Here is a 13,739-nt window from a genome sequence, read left to right on the forward strand (position 1 = left end):
CGTAACGCATGCGCGAGATAATTATTATACCGTTGTTTACGAGCGCGTGCATAAACAATTAAATCATTATATGAAATTATCTCTGCAAAGAATATATAGACAATATGTTCATTTATGTATCTTATAGCAATATGATATAATAAATGAGTTGCAATTATATAATATAATTTGATATCACAACATTAAGTATTATAGGATAACTCCAATATATACGCTGCACCTATCGAAAACTTAATTAAGTATTATTTACTATGTTTAAAATAAACGAACTATATCAGTAAAAATTTTGTTCTGTCTACTATTATGAAAAAAATATTAGAAATCTGAAATATTTATATTTCGTTAATTAAAAAATGAAATCCTTGCATTTTTGCCATATATCCTAATAGAGGTAGGATATATGACTACTCATAGGGGCAGAGGGGGTATGTATGGCTCATAAAAAATTTACAAATAATGCATATAAATAAGACGTAAAATGACACAATAACTTATAAAATGCGATTATAAAGTTTTATTAAGGAATAAGAACGATAAATATGTATATGAAATATAATAAATAATAATTATAATCTTTCCACATGTATCACAAGTGTTATGACATGAGGTACATATTTCATGTAATGCGTTTATTGCATTTAGTACTGAATTCAATCTGTGCACTTTGTATGCTTTGGGCATAAATCCCGCTCGCTAAAAATGCCATATATCTCAAACAGGTGGGATATATAAGGCAACAAATTAGACAAAGAATACAAAAGCAAAGTACTTGTATTTTGTTATACAACATGCTTTACTTATTCCTTTATACTCATATATCACGAAATAATCATTCTTTTTCTACAGTAATTATTTTATATAGATTATAATTCATGATGGTGCTACTTAACACAGTGACAAATCGATTCAACTTACAATAATTTCATTAATATTAATAATAAGAAATTAAAATCGTAATACTATACTGATATAACATAAAAGCATGTAACAGAGTAATTGCGAGAAAATTATCTCCACTCTTCTATTTTTTCTGGCTTCTGCGGTGTAAATCCCAGCGCAGCGTATTTGCCGGAGTTACTCTATATAAAAAAGAATACATAAAACAAAATGAAATTGATATGATTGATTATCGATATTTAGTTAAATTACTAAAAATTATTTATTTATAAATATGTTATGATGTTTTTTTTTAATTAAAAAACATGTAAAATTAAAATATTGAATGATTGCACATAATCACATATCAATCGATCTTTTTCTTTCTTTTTTTCTTTCCGCAATTTTAAACGAATGCAATTGCACTGACTGCTTCTGTGTCGATTAATTGTAAATGGATACGAGGTAACGAAGTGACGGAAAGAAACCGATGTTTCTACGTTCTTTCAGTTCTAATTCGGCTGCCGCCAATTTATGTGGCTCGTACATTCTTGAGCGTAATTACTTCGATTCTTGAGAAATCGAGAGCTAGTAGAAGATACGAGAGGGATAAAAAATCACCCGGTTTTGTCGGACAGATCTGGCGCGGAATATTTACTACGCTTTTTAATGAGATCGATGCGCCAGGAACGATTGAATAATTGCACCTGAGAGCCAGGCTTCTTCGAATAATTAGATGTTCGGCTTTTCTCATTTACTCATCATAATTACAAATTCCATAGCAATTTTTTTTTTATAAGAATACGAATATTAATCTGTTATATTATGGCATATTTGTACGCTGAAATACGACGTCAATTTTTTATCTCTATTGTTTATTATAGCTTTATTCAAATTATCGAATTTGTGACGAATCTGTTAAAATTTATTTTGAATATCTGTTATCCCTTAATTATTTTCGTTCTTATGTCTATTTATAAAGACAATATAGATTAAATATATTAAACCTGAATACACGAGAAGATGTTTTGATTCCATATATCATAATAAACAGAGGAGAAGCGATGGGAACATAATTACCTGTCTTCCACATTTCTGTAAAATATTTCTGTGGCTATTAGAACTGTATCGACACCTAATAAAATAACGGGATACAGTATCGACGTTTCCACGAGAGGAGATCTACTCGATATAGCCGTGATAATCGAAACGTCGTTCCTTATTGCTGTAGAGCTGCAATTCCCGGCGTGTACAAGAAGGCGAAAAGTCACGGTTGATCAGGTAAATGTCCATCATGCATATCGATTCTTTTAATGAAAATTTTTCTGATGTATTAAAATCACGCTTTCAAGCACACGACTTATCGTGCTTTCTGAAAATTGTATTGCTTATCGAGCAACGGCGTCTCGTATCCACTGAATTCATTACCGTAACGGAAATGAACTAGATGTACGAATATATATTTCACAAACGTGCATTCGATCGGCCAAATTGAAAAGCAGGGGACAATGGAAATCCAAGTGCTCGGCTCAAGAATCATTACAGTCAATCGCATACTGGCGATCCGAATGCAAATAGAGATTGGACCGTAGAATCTCACACAAGAACGAAACAAAAGGTCATCGCTAGTCGAGGTTTCCTAGCAAACAGTAACGAGTAACGAACGTCCGGCAGCTTGCGTGCTGGCGACAATGCTTTGGCGACCGGTATTTAATTACTGGCGGAGAGTGCACCAAAGCTAGAACCGGCCTACGGGCGAACAATCACGCTACCCGTAGATCACCGTTCTATATGTGATTGCGAGGGCGTTGTTTTTGCGATTTCATACGTTTATTCCTGCGCGTGAGTTCCACAGTTACTAATACATTTTTTTATTAACATTTATTATTTACATTACGGTTAAAATTTGTAATGAAAATAAATGTATGAGATATTACGTAATTCAGAAAGGAATTTTAAATCTATCGATTAAGTAAGAAGAACAATAGGTCAATCATGAAACTGCTGTGCAAGCTAGTTAAGAATTCATTGGGCATACTTTGCATCGATCTTCAAAGTTTTGTGTTTGAGATGGCGGCAGTGCGACATGTATATCAAAAAACAGTACACGTTAACTTATCGAAGAGTTAAAGCGAAGACAGAAAGAATAGTCAAAGTGGAGAAGCTTTTATGCTCACTTGGAAAGTTGAATTGTCGATTGGTAAAGTCCCGACACTATCGTATATTGCGCGATAAAAATAAAGTTATAACTTTTCGCCATTTCATCCGTACGAATTTTTGCGATGAAACGGTAGAAAACTCGGAAAATGTTTTAATATAGATAGGAAGTTCTTCTTTGCAAATGAGTATTTAAATATGAAAACATTGTATTTACGTAGTGGACATTAAATTATAGATCTTGGATTTGACGCTAATTTTTTGCGGAAAAACATGTTTTGTTAAATACTCGATTATTATCATTTACATTTGCTCAGAACTCGTTTAATTCTTCAAAAGTCCAAAGAGATTTGTAGCCGAAATTATAAGTATATTAACTTGTATTAGAACTGTTCTCGCCACGTTGAAAAAAACTAAGCGTGAAGTTGGAACATAACGACGTTGAAAAGAAAAATATACGCTAGTGCATATAGATGCATCTCTCGGCGAGAGCTATACGCCGCTGCACCTAAATTACTGTAAATTCTCTGCTAACGACCATCGAAACGCAATACAAATACTCGTTGAGTAATTTTTTTCCTACAAGCACGGCAGAACGTTCGCCGACTCGCACAGAGAAGCACAAACGAAAACGAGGGAGAAACGAAATGTGGGCAGAGAGTGGATGCTTGTCGTTGTTGCAGCGTCGTCGTTAGCAAACTACATGCGGATGCTCGAACCAAATTACACATCTTAGTGTCTGAAGTATGTCGCCACATTTCGCATATGGCTTATGGCATGAGTAGCTCGTATAATTAATGTCTTGATCATTATTTTAATTAAATTTTCTTTTCTTAATTAAATATTGATTTAATATGCCTTCGTAGCTGCTTATAAAAAGTTCAGCGTGAATTAATTTAGAACCCTGATATAGATTTGGTTTTTAGGTAGGCGTTATATCATTCGGTTCGTGAACACGTCTTATTCTAAATGTCATAAAGAAACATTTAACTTTAACTTCTTAACGAGGATTTGAAGACAGGCGTGTAAGATAGACGAAGTGGAAGTTGGAAATGGGATGTCATCAGGGATGATGGCAAGATTGGAGTGGGCTAGAGAGAATAAACGGTTGACTGGTTTATGAATTTTAACTCTTAAGGACCTTTTGTCTTACCATTTGTTTTTGTGAACAGAGGAGAATCGTACTGCGAAAGCGCGGAAATTCAAGCGTTTTGCACAAGACATCGAAGAGATTGATGTCAAGCAAAGTTTAGGTAATGTTGAGAATTCCAAGTTAGAATGAAATTTGATCGAAGTACTTGGGAAATTTCATGGCGACATCATTGGACTCGTATCTACTGAGCTTGCTGTTTAAATAATTCTTTTTCATTATAATCTTTAAACTTGCAATAGAGATAACTTAGTTAAGTTGAGTTCATTCGCTTAAATTTTCATTTCATTTTTAAAACGATATAGAAAAATCTCTTACTGTTTAAATTATACTGGTTAAATTGTTAATATAGTTTTAAATATTTTATTGCGGCAAAAATGTTCATTTTTGTTCCAATTTTATGTTTCATAAACTTAATCGGATTACGAAAAATTTGATTAAATATTTAAAATGGATTATATATGGATTTGGAAATTTTAAAGATTTATAAAATTAAATTTATTTCTTTGTTGTGTTACGTAAATGTAAAAATATTTGTGTCTTATTTATTATTTATTCGAGTTTGGAAAATTTATATTTCCAATATTGTTGGACATCTTATTAACTTCTTTACATCATTTGAATGAAAATATAAATTACCACTTACAGAAATAAACATTATCAATAAACTACGTTTTAAATGATTTAATTTTTTACAATTTCATATAATTGGTTCATGATTAAGCATTCAATAATAATGTTATGTGAAGAATACGGTATGCAGTTAATGCAGTTATGGCAATGACTTGCACAAATTAATTTTATTTCAATCCTACACATCGTGTTTTGCTTTATTTTCACGAAACCGGTTGATCTTCACTGATTGTATCAATGTAAACACCCATATCGTTAGCGTTCCTTTCCTTCTCGATCTTTTTCTGGATGACTGCTGGGTCGATATGCAAATTCTTCGATCTTTTGCATCGGCGTGTCAGAAGATCATCGGGATAATACCGTTTGCTTTGCGGATTCGCGAGTCCAAGGAGTCTAAGATGAGGATGATGAGCCACGGATAATTCAGGGTTTCATTTCTGATTGGCTATTGTGATCGGATATCGAATTACTCTTCTGTTCGTCTCTTTTCTTCATACTCCGTGTTCGAACGATTCGATCGAGATCGTTTTCTTTAGGATAGATAGTCCGATGTTCGAATTTTGTCACATTATAGAACGGCATGCATTCTCTGCAATCTGCGCTCAAATCTGGGATGTGACGGAATGCTTCTCCAGGGATGCTCTGCTTATGATGTTTCTTACGAGAGCGACACGCAGACATATGGAAGACAACGAGGAATTGCAACAATAATGACCGGATAATGAAGAACGTTGTGGTTAAACCGACGCCATACACGACGGTTGACACAATGTCGCATTGTCAATTAATAGAATTAATCTTCCGGATCTATCAGTTGAAATTTCTCTGCGTCGCGTCGTTCCTGACTCAAGCGAGAAACACATACAACCCTCAATGGAAATAACGCGAGCATCCAGGATGAAATAAGGGTGGTCACTTCTGGTTGTCAACATAATGCCAGTGGCATAATCCTCTAATGATAATTGACTGACAGTTTTTTCTGGCGTACGAATTTTTTTTTACGAGAATTTCAACGAAATTCACTTCGGACATCTCTTATTTAATGCATGGTGTTGAATCTTTCTGACACATTTTACCATTACTATTTCATGATTCTAAAATAAGATAGAGTAAGAGAAGCAAAAAAATTACTCAGAAAAAAGAATGAAAAAAAAATATAAGAATCTAAGAGAGTTTAAGGAGATAAATCTGCGTACAAAAGTATTAAATAAAAAGTATGAATTCTTTATTTTAATTTTTTAATATTTAATTTATTTATGAATTGGACTTTATTAATTTTTTTAAAAAGAGGGGAAAATGTAATTGGAAGTGACAGTGATGAATTTCTATTTGTGATTTTTTTTGTAGTACTAGATGATAGGAATATAATATTACGAATTCTATTTTATCTGCGACAATTGTTCTACGTTTCCTCTGAATTGTCCATTTAGTAAAGATACTATTGAATATTTGCAACGCGGCGTCAGTTTCAGAAGTGCCGATTGCTGTTCCCGATGAGAGATGGGATTACGTTGAAGAGGAAGGGGTGAGAATGGAAAGGAGAGTTGACCAATACTATTCGTACCATTTAACAGTATTGAATATTCAACAATGGCACTCGACTTGGTCCAATGAGATTTTGTCCAAACATCCGAATATAGATTGATTGACGGATAGTTGTACGCGTTTAGCTTTTCGTACGCACAATATTCGATATATTTAAATATTGCATGTAATAGGAGAATGTATTAATATTTTTTAATTATTATATAAATTAATATTCGTTTAATATATTATAAATAAAGTGGAAAAAAGTGCGATAAAATAACTGTTTATAAAATAACTGTTTATAAAATAACTGTTTATAAAATAACTGTTTATAAAATAACTGTTTAATAAAATATAAATATAAATTTTTGTTTTAAATCATGCGGAATGTAATAATCCTAACGATCAACATTTTAATTTACAATGTATGAAGCTCTTTAATTTACCTCTTTATCTAATTAAAATAATTATCTACCAATCTCTTTTTCTAGTAGAAATGTTTATTCAAAATACGTGTACTTTTCTACGGCGATTAAATCCTGTTATTATATTACATTTTAATGATGCATACTAATAATTAATAAATATTAATAATTAAAAATAAAAATAACAGAAATTGCATCACTATTAATTACTTTAAAATTTCTTAATTGAATTTTTTTTATTTATATAATATAATTAAATTTGAAAACAGGTAAATTGAAATATATTATAATAACATAGTAATTAGAATTCTCTCTTTCTCTCTATAGCACTTGCAGAAATAAAATATTTTTTTATATGAATGGGGACGATATAATATGATTAATTTGAATTTATAATTGATTTCTTTCCGAATATTGCAATTGCTATTAATATAAAGCTGTAATAAGAAGATATTTAAAATATTTTTACAGACAATGCAATCTTTGCGATTACTAAAACGTTAAAATAAGTTTTGGGTAACATATCTTTATTGAAACAACATTATTTTTATATTTTAGTTATATTTGTTTTTATACATATAATATAATGGATTTCCGTTATTTAGAATTACGTGTAAATTTGATCGTAATAAAAGTTGAAAATCGAGTCGCAGTAACATCCGATTGATAAAAACAAAAAGAATTTCTAGTTAAATCGAATAAAGTAATTTTTCGTTCATAATTCTTTGCCCACACACGGCAACGCATGATTACATTCATTCTCGTTTTTTCCTCTTAAAAATGTCTGATTGTTCCTACAGGATACAATCCTACATTTGTGCGCGAACCATCTTATCATACATGCGAGACGAACCTTTTCAAGCGACGAGATTGTGGGCGTGCATTAGTACTCTCTCGGTACCAAGCTTCTCGAAAACGGAATGCTGAAGTACCTTGACTATTTAAGCGATTTACTCATACGTTACTGTGTCTTCATTGTTCTTCGCTCAAATGTGAGATATATAATCATCTACCAGAATTTTTGGAAATTTTTTGTAATACAATTGAATTATTTTTTATCTTAAACTTATTTTTTCATATAATTGGTCAATGGATTATATATCTCTGGTTTTTGAACATGACTTTTCTACCCCAGGATGTAAATAATAGATAAATTAATCTGTAAATTTTATTGAAATAGCGTGTTATTATTAAATGTAAAGAATAACAATAACGAAAGTAATAATTTTATGTTAGGCACTTTCAAATTTATTTTTTTGTTTTTAAAGAAATTATTAGATTATTTCAGTTTTACACAAATATAATTTTCCAGTAAATTATTGATTCGTAATAGTTGGTTTCTAACTGCTTTTTAAAAGACTACATTGTTTTTATAAAGAAAATCTATATATTATTCATTTAATTAAAATAAATATAGTAAGAACTAATAAATAATAATTTAATATTTTTAACATTTAAAAAAATATTCTTTATTATAATTTCTTTTCTTTACATTTCTCTGCGTAAGAAGTGATGAAATATAAGGCTTTATATGTCTTTTATCCTTATTTCCTAATTAACCGTATATGTCATGTTATAACAAAATTGTTGCCTAGATAATAATGATTAATTACTTTATTTAGTTAATTAAACTGGAAAAGCTAATTATTAATTAAAAATTAATGCTCGTAGGAGAAAGCTAATGATCTTCACTGTCGTTTTACTTATTAAGTATAATATGAATAAAAAGAAGTCCTGAAGTGGTTTAAGACCAAAAGTCATTGAGAGAACTTATGATTCTGAAAAATGGTTTCAACGTGCGCATCCCGGACGGATTTCAATTAAACTTCCGAGAAACTTCTACTTTATCAGATCGCTGGAGCACATAATGAAGATCCGATAATCGCGCCTGAGCGATAATCAGTTTATCGATAATCGATTAGATCTTTTTGAGATAAAATTTTGTATGTTCTCTCTCTTACTAGAAAATTCACGGATGATATTCGGAAAGCATCTTTTTCTGTTTACAATTAAACGTTGTGATATGAAAGTCTAGTTTTTACATTTGTACATCACAGTTGAGTTATAAAAAATAAAAAATAAATTAAAAAGAAGAAATTTTACATGACATAAATAATGCATCAACTTATTTAATTGAACCACAATATTTCGTACGCGTGAAGAGAATTTTACTGTGAAATATTTTGTATTTTGAAAGTTATAATTACTTTTCCAATCGTGCGTAACGAATTAGAACTAATTAAACGGTGAAACATTCTCAATGGAAAAAACTTTTTTTATTAAAACGGGCCGGGGGCATATTTATTACGATGCTTTGCCAATCTTATTGCACGTAAAAGCTATTTTCCAATATATTGACACGATGCGAATGAGGCAAACTATTACTCTTTAAATTAATTTATATTACATTAAAACAATTTCTATTTGAAATATTTGTTGTTTTAATGAATTTTTATACCAGATCGTAGCATACACATAATATCATTATTTTCCTAGTCTCATACGATTTAAATAATAAAGTAAAATAAGAAGTGTACGAAGAACGTATAAAGTTTTTATTATAAGTAATTCCGAAGATTAATAGCACTGTATCCTCCGGAAAATTTATATGTGTTAAATGTATGAAATGAGTAATTATTCTTACGATATTTTTTATGCTACTTTAAATAAAACGCACGTCATCAAAATGCACGCAAAATTTTTACTACAGTGACAATCTAGCACAGTCGTGTCTCCTGGGGCGTTGGAAGCGATTACTTCAAGCTACGGGAATATTGCTCCATTTCATCCCATACGGACACAGATAGACATTGTCTGCTCTAAACGTAGCATGTCGTAAGAGAAACGAACCAAACCGGCATTTGCTACATCGATCGAGTGCACTTGCGCATGCTGTTCATGGAACTGCAAAATATCCATAGTGGATTAAAAGCGGGCGCAGTTGTCGATTCAGAAATAATAAGAACGTTCAAAATATTTTGCATGTTCCATTTTAATTTTGAACGTAATACACGATTTTAACAACTTCACTTGCATTTATCGTATATCTACGCATTAAAATTATTTTCTCCTTGTGTATTTTCTTAGCATATTTTTGCATTTTTGAAAAAGTACTTCACTTATACGAACTTATATTTTGTGAGCGAATAAAGACGTTTATCTTTAAACTGAATGCTTCTAGATAAAGGATATTGTTGAAATGGTATGTTGAAGAGTGTAAACGTACGGAACTATCTATCGATTGTTCCTTCTTATAACAACAAATGGCGTTGCGCACGTGGATGTAATAAACTTAAATTGTACTGTACTGCGTCTTTCGATGAACCAATCGCTCGCTTGAATCCAAGGATTTGATCATCCTTCTGCTTCGTGCTGTTCTGTTTGAACCTCGGTGAAGCTATTTGCGCAATCATCGCACGATGTATGTGCGAAGCTGAGCATTGTACGGGTGCCTTATGTGATCTGTTATTCTGAAGTATACAGATTGATTAAGTGGTTCTTAATCAATGAATATTTCTGTTAACGTAATGAAAGTGTTCTTGTGATTTTTCTTATCAAACGACGTCATTTATTAGTGAATTAATTTATTAGAGTGTGCTACAGTATATTTCTAAAATTACAGAAAAAATGGTTAGATGCTGGTGAAAATAAAAGGAAGAAGGAATACTTATTAGACTTCTTATGCTCGATTCCTACCTTTTTTGCTGTTATAAAAGAAAGATAATTTTTGATACTTATTTATTGTTTCTAATTTAGAACTATCCAGTTTATATTTGTAATTACTTTCATTGAGTACACGTACTAAGAATTTGTATCTTTAAATGCGATCGTTAATTTAGAATTTCGCGAAAGATATTCCGTGATCGTACATATCTTCGTTCTTCGTACTCGTGGGAGACATTACCTTCGAAGACGGACTATGAAACAGAAAGAGAAAGGTGGCTGGTACAATGAAATCCTTTGTCCGACCTAATAACGCGAGATATCGACGTATCCTTTATCCGACGATCGGATCACGAAGAGCCACATCGCGATACAATAATACGGTCGATCGTTTTCGATACTGCTGCAAAGAAAAGGCTGGAGGACTGTCGGATGATTTAGCACGTTTTATCGTGCGAAGAAAGAGGAACGACTTGGCTTTTATGTGAAAAATGCTACGTATTGTCGCGGATTCCAATCTGTGTAAATAGCAAATTTAATTGCAATACTTGTTATTTTAATGACATACAGCTATGTATAAATAATAATTAAGAGAAAGACGTTGACATAAGATTATTAAATTACGTGCACCTGTTTTAATATTTTGCTTCTGTTTGCTGTATGCCTAGAAATACGTAAGAAAACTTCAATAACGCAACAGCTGTGTGCTTGAAAATGCAAACCTTGCGGCGAGTACAACGTTCTTTTTAGCCATGAATATACTTACGTACTCAACTCTATGGTAAGATATAAAGCATGCGAGAGCAGCTAGGAGAAAGGAGAAAATAAGACAGAAAGATGAAAGACTAGTTGAAAGAACGCGATATAAAACCAGTGGTGAAAGAGTTAAGTAAACTTTAAGTTTCTTTCTCGCAAGTTTAATGATGGTTTGTGTTTTATTATATAAGTACGCTTGTTTTACGTTTTATTTAAAGATAAACCATTAATTCTTCCTCTTTACCTTCTTTAGACTTTGATTACTACTCTTGAGAAAAATTACTTGTTACAAGATAATTTGATAAATGTTTTTCATCACAGCTTTATTGTTAAATCAGTTGGTGTTATACATTGCTTGAAAAATTGTTATACTTTATACATTGAATTATCAATAAACCAAGCATTTGCTGTTATCATTTATTAATTAATTAATGATATAATTAGCAATAAGGTAAGAATTATTAAATTATTTAAAGTTTTAAAAATATGTTAGACTAGTTCTATTGAAAAGGGGAAGTGGAGAAAAGAGATAGATAAGAAGAGAGAGAGAAAGAATTAGTATTTATAAAAAAAGACCTGATCGAAAAGAAGATGAAATGCTTATTAAGTGTTAATAAGCTTTCCCGTTACAACATAAAATATGTCTGCTTTGTGATATATAACCATTCGTATAGAGAACCGTGGAAGACATCAGAGAAACGGTAGCCATTTGAAACTCTTGGTCCCTACATCGCATATACTAGTAGATATGCATGGAGGTGAAATAGTATAGGGACTCTTCTAACCGTATCGTTCGATATATCGCGGGAAGAGCCGGCTGCCGTTGACAGAAACGGTAGTGGAGTGTTGGTGCGTGGAGAAACCGATGTGGATTTATTTCCGGCGGTATATATCTACGCACGAGTCGAAACGTTGAGAGAATGGTGATATTCTTCTCTACGTAACCTTCTCAGCATCCATTCTCATCATCAACGCCACATGGATTTTCACTTCCTCGTCTTTGGCCAAATTACTGCTGATGAGACCTGCCAGTTCGCCGTCATGCCAGACGGTAATTGTTAACCGCACGAAATTAGTCTGTCTGAATCTATTTATACACGAGTGGATTTCGAAATGAAAATATCTTCTTGTGCAATTTCTCCAGAATATATATATCGTAATTATTCGAATTTTAATTTTTTTCAAATTATTGCCAGATTAAATTTATAAAATGATTTAATAAAATTTTATTTTAACTTTATTTGTAACGAATCACGAGTGGATCAAGATGTGATTGATGTAGCAGGTGATGGAATTAGATGACATGATAAAAGATCTTGTTATAGTCATGTCGAATGACATATGTCAATATGTTTACATTAGATTAGGATTCAAGCTGTAGGAAAATATCACGTACTTATATAAATATAAAAATATCCTATACACACATACACACACGCACGCACGCACACACACACAACACACATACACACACACACATTTAAATGTGAATATTTATAAAATTTTTCTGTCGTAAAAAAATAAATCGTCTATCTTTTTATCGTTTCCAAAAAACTATTAAAAATTTTTTATAAATAACATTTTTTATAGAAAAATAAATACAAACATATGGAACAAACCGATAACATAATACATAATGTAAAAAGATAAAAAAACTAAATAATTAACTAATTAATGTGGATAAGGAAGTATCTTCAAGAGTCTGAAGAGTCCTTTTTTTAGCAACTTTTCAGTCATTATTTTCAAAAATTATAATATAATCTCATAATATGTAATGTAAATCTGATGAAATTATAAATTACGAAGATCCACGAATAATAAAAATTGAAATGAGAATCTTCCAAACTCATTGTTAGTTGAAAAAAATTGCGTGAGAGCGGTGATATATACAGCGTTATAATTATTCAATTTAAATCGTCAGTTTTAAACTATATAAATCGTAATATTTATCAAACATTTATTTACCAAACATAAATATCAAAACATTCCAATAAATATAATTGATACATATCTTTCGAACCTTACATTAGATTTGTGCTAAATATATGACTTTATTGTTTTGTTTATGGATATATATGAATGTAGGTGACTGATAAACATAAATAGTTAAATGATAAATGACTGAAATGATAAAGCATTAGAATGGAAAATACGCTATCGCTACATGTTGATACGCGCCTTTTAGATTATGTTATAAGTTCGTTAGATGTATCACGTGTGCGATCTGGATGGCTCCTCGCCATTACCGCTGAGGATTTGCTTCCTCTCGACGGTGATTGAGTTACCTCTGATACGGCGTGTTAGTTAACTCGCAAGTACCTTCGCGTCTGCAGATCCTAATCGGTTATCCAAACGCGTGGACGTAACGTTAACCATAAGAGTAATTAAGAAATGGATGATGATTAAAAAATCAAAATAAAATGAATAGACAGTGAGTTCTGAGAGAATAAAGTAAAAATTATCTTTAAAGATGCAACCATTAGCTACAGTTTATGACTTTGTTAAACGACACACAGTATTGTGTTAGGTTATTGACGAGTGATGACTTTACT

General features: G+C 31.4%; 1 protein-coding gene across 1 annotated transcript in view; it reads left to right on the forward strand.

Moving 5' to 3' along the window:
• The window catches only part of LOC108753888 (mannosyl-oligosaccharide 1,2-alpha-mannosidase IA), a 619,733-nt gene that overhangs the window by 190,970 nt on the left and 415,024 nt on the right, over positions 1 to 13,739 (forward strand). The window lies entirely within an intron of this gene.

Source organism: Trachymyrmex septentrionalis, unplaced genomic scaffold (assembly GCF_001594115.1).
Source record: "Trachymyrmex septentrionalis isolate Tsep2-gDNA-1 unplaced genomic scaffold, Tsep1.0 scaffold73, whole genome shotgun sequence".
Lineage (NCBI taxonomy): Eukaryota > Metazoa > Arthropoda > Insecta > Hymenoptera > Formicidae > Trachymyrmex > Trachymyrmex septentrionalis.